The following is a 4,221-nucleotide window of genomic DNA, read 5'->3' as shown; positions in this document are numbered from 1 at the left end:
ATTTTTAAAAACTGGGGGGCACTTGAGTTTCCCTCTGAAGAAATGAAAGTCAAAGTATCGGGTGCCCCACCCCCTCCCTCGGCTCCACAAGCCAAATAAATACCTGCAGCGAGGGCACTTCTCTTGCCTCCAAAATCTTGAAATGAACATCAAAAGAAATGGCATCAAGTGTTCCTGTTGAGTAATGGCCCAGAGTACGCTCCAGAAATCTGTCAGACGGATCATCACTGTGTCTGGACCCTCTCAAGGTGTCGTGAGGAGAACGCGAAGGCTTATTGTTGTGGTAGATATCGCGGCTGGGAGCCCGTGCTGCGCCGAGTCCCGCCTACAATTTGTCCAGCAAGTCGGCCAGGGCTGGGAGGCCTTCCGTCAGGCCTTTGTGCTCGTCGGTCTCAAACCCCACCTGGCTGGGGTTGCCGGTTCTGTCAAAGGGATCTCTGAGCAGGATCTGCCATTGGTCAAACACGCACTGGGGGAAAGCCCGGCTGTCGGCCTTGGTGGTGAAGCCAAAGGATTTCGTTTTCAGGCACGTAGGCCTGCACCACAAACATGGGGCTTCCGGCCACCTGCAAGTCCTCAAAGACGTGTTCCTGCTTCCAGTTCAGGACAGGATAGATGCCACCGACCACGTGTTCTATACAGGCATTCCCACAGGAAGACGAGCTCCAGGAGCTGGGGCTGGGCGGTCAGCAGGCCCCGCAAACACAGCGCAGCCGGGCAGTGGGGATGATCCGGCCGCCCCCGCGCTCGGTGACGTCTGCGCGCAGCCTCATTATCATGGACATCAGAGCGCATGTCACGCAGCTGGTTCTCCTCACACAGTGGCCTCCTGCTTGGTGGCTCCCTGGAAGCTGCGGCACGCTGTCCTTCATCTCGTTGAGGTACTGCACGCCCTTGGCTGTGTCGGTGCGGACTTGGGGGCAGGTTCCGTGGGGCCCAAAGCACCTCTTCTTGTGGGCTTCGGCCACATCCCTCTCATACTCCTCCGCCAGGTAGGGAGTTTGCTGCTTGAGCTCCTGGCAGGTGGAAACCTCATCCTGTTAAGTGTCCTTGGCCAGGCCGTCAGGGAAAGGCCACACCGTTATGTACAACCCATTGTGCTTGTTGGGGGACCTGGACAAGCAGAGCACGTTCAAGTCTTCGCTTAAGGTCTCAACGGCACAAGACAACTGGGTCGTATTTCTTGATGGGAATCAGACACAGCCCTCCTCCGCGTCCTTCAGGTGGATCTCCAGGTGCTGCTCATCGGCCCCTGCAAAGATGTGCTCACCTGATTCCTCTATGATGCGCTGCACTGTAGCGTCGGCCTCTTGGCCCCCCGCTTCAGACCCTCTACCAGCTTGGGCAGGTCAGCAAAGTACTTGGCCTCCAAGGTAATCCTGACAACTGGGGCTCACGCTGAACTTCATCACCTGCATGTTGTGGGCATATTCAGAAGTGGTGATGGTGCCCGTATTCACCGGGAACTGGTCGATGCCCAGTAAGCCCATAATGTTCCTCCAAGGCATGTCCTCGTTGCGCTCCACATAACGTCCCATCGTAAGGATTATTCTCTGGATCGGCTTCAGGTACAGGTTTTCCTTCCTCTGGGGCATGAAATTGGGGGCACGTATTGTGGTGATCATTTCGCATTGTATACAAATGTCGTACACCCTAAACTAATATAATGTTATGTCAGTTATACCTTGATAAAAAATTATTTTTTTACAAAAAAATTAAGAAGGTATGAAAAGGTTTATTACTCACATAATGAAACTTTCTTTAGAAAGCAGGGACATCTCCCAAGCAGGTCCAGAGGTGTCAGCTTGAGTGAGAGACTAGTTTGGCTTTTATTGTGATTCAGGGAAGCGTTGGAGTGAGCGTTCCTGTCAGTAGGCTAGGGTTTGCATGGTTTGAATTTCTGGCTGTTGCCAAAGGAGGGAACACCTAGTCTTTCTCATCAGTTTAGTAAGTTGTGTTGCAGAAGGGGGAAGAAGTGGTTGAAAGCTGTCAGCAGTTAAATGTCAAAAATGAAGTCAGAGTGTTTCATTAAAATGCCACATGAGTTCTCTACTTCAGGGCTTTTGCAACTACTACTTTATCTTCCATGAGTTATCTTTCTACTGATAAAAATATAGCAAGATGTTGATGATTTCTTCTGTTGTTCTATAATTGTGGCTTAAACTGAGAATAAATTACCTTAAGTACTTCACACTTTGAATTCAGAGAGCCACCAGAAGTTGGAATTATTGAGAGGTGGAAGTTAGAGAATGCACATGTGTCAACCCTACTCATCCCCACCAATTACTATAGAATGCAGATTGCAAAATAAGAATGTGATTGGTGTCTGGGGAAGATTCTTGCTCATGGAAAGTGAGCCTTTCTCACTTTGAAGACATGGAAGTGAGGTCTATGAGTTTTGCTTCTAAAAATTGGTAAAGCCTTCAATAAGGGGAAACATTTTTCATTCTTTGTGCCTTTGCTTAGGAGGACTTACTGATATGGTCTTGTGCTAACAGAACAGAAGAAAGAAGAATAGGAAGGAGAGCAAAAGCGGGAGACAGAGAGTGAGCGAGAGAGGGTGTGAGAGAGTGTGTGTGTGTGTGTGTAGACTGTAAGACATAGCGGGAGCCAGGAACCTCTCTCCTAAGTGTATAGAGGAGCATTCTGCAGGGGTTCAGCAGACCTACAAGGACAGATACAATTGGAGGATATAGTCTTGTCATTACATCTGATAGTTTGGGGAATAAAGGGATAAAAAAGGCACAAGGACGTAGGCATTAGAGGAATGCAATACGAAGGTCATCAGCTGAAGGCCAGCTAAGAGATAAGGCCAAACCTACAAATGTAAAAATGCCTAGGGGAGCTGCACACAAATGAACACCTTATTATCATGGTGTTTGGAGCTCACAGACAAGGAATAGAATAGTTATATCCAAGCAAGGAAAAGACTGCAGTCCTGCCTATGGAAGTAAGGAAATATTGGACATTTTACCTTTTCCTTCTCATGCCTTAACAAACAAGAGGAGCTAGTACCTAAAGAAGTAGGAGAAGGAGGTGTATAAAGGACAGACCATAATTTTCTCTTCTTAACTCTATTTTTCTGTAGCCTATAGTAGGTCTAGTCTGTGCTGGATGTGGGAAATGTAAGGGAGGAAAACTTACTGTTGAGCTTGAAACTGAGCATTAACTTGTAGCAAGTCAAAGTCTTAAATGGGAAGGTGAGATTGGTCTAAAAACCAAGAGAGACCAGAGAATGTTTTGAATCTTGTCTTTTAGTGAACTTTTAGCAGGAAATTTTACCATGGTACCACTTGAGGATAGTTATTAAAAAATAAAACTGAAAAATTTATGTCAGATACATTCACATAACTGGATCCTTCCAGGCTTAAGCTCTCAGCTAAGGCGTTACATCCCTATAGAGACACCTCTTACTACCAAATTTAAGTGTTTTTGTAGCCTCAATTGTGAGAAAATACAGTAGACAAATGGAATCTGAAGCTCACTGGCCTTCTCTGTCTTTCAAATGTGTGCACAAATGCTCAGACACATACAGAATTATCCAAATATACACTTATTGTAGGAGATATGATCACCTTCACCTATGGGGTGTTTATACAGCAAGAAAAGTAAGATTCTACAGACTGAACATTGAAAAACATCAATATTTGTTAAAGAATTGCTCACAGAGAAATGAGAGGAAGCAGAGTTAAAAAGTTGCAAGTGGACCAGAATAACATGGGGTTAAACTCGAAGAAGGAAGGGAAGAGTGAAGGCAAAAAATTTCCCCTAGGGTAAATACTAAGATGCTCCACTGAGGGTAGTATTTTGGAGATCTAAGTGTCTTGGCAAAAAGTATTTCTACAACATGTAGAGAGAAGTAGTTTGAATAATGAATGAGAGTGGGGAAAAGTTGTTGAATACCAACCATGAAGCTGTATGGGAGCCCCTACAAGTGGTAAAAAACAAACTTTCATAAACATCAACAGAAAATTAAAAAATAAAAAATATTTTACTTACCTATTTTTAAAAATTATCTCAGATGGGAAAACGTCACTAGAAAAACATATGGATATCCACTGCATAAATTTCATAAAAGACAGTTCCTACCCTACCTGGTTTGCAATTTATGACATCATCTAATGATGCCAACTCTGCAAGCTATAGTGGAATGCTACCTGAGTCATACTCTAGGTTTGGTAACTGGCTAGCTGTACAACCTTTGGAAGACATTTATCTTCT

The 4,221-nt window shown here is 45.2% G+C and overlaps 1 pseudogene; it reads right to left on the bottom strand.

Annotated features, from left to right (window-relative positions):
• Window positions 1-325: 325 nt before the first annotated feature.
• Window positions 326-1,625, bottom strand: LOC102975404 (elongation factor 2-like; annotated as a pseudogene).
• Window positions 1,626-4,221: the final 2,596 nt, after the last annotated feature.

Source organism: Physeter macrocephalus, chromosome 1 (assembly GCF_002837175.3).
Source record: "Physeter macrocephalus isolate SW-GA chromosome 1, ASM283717v5, whole genome shotgun sequence".
In the NCBI taxonomy this organism is placed as follows: domain Eukaryota; kingdom Metazoa; phylum Chordata; class Mammalia; order Artiodactyla; family Physeteridae; genus Physeter; species Physeter macrocephalus.
This window is presented reverse-complemented; position numbering and strand designations above follow the sequence as displayed.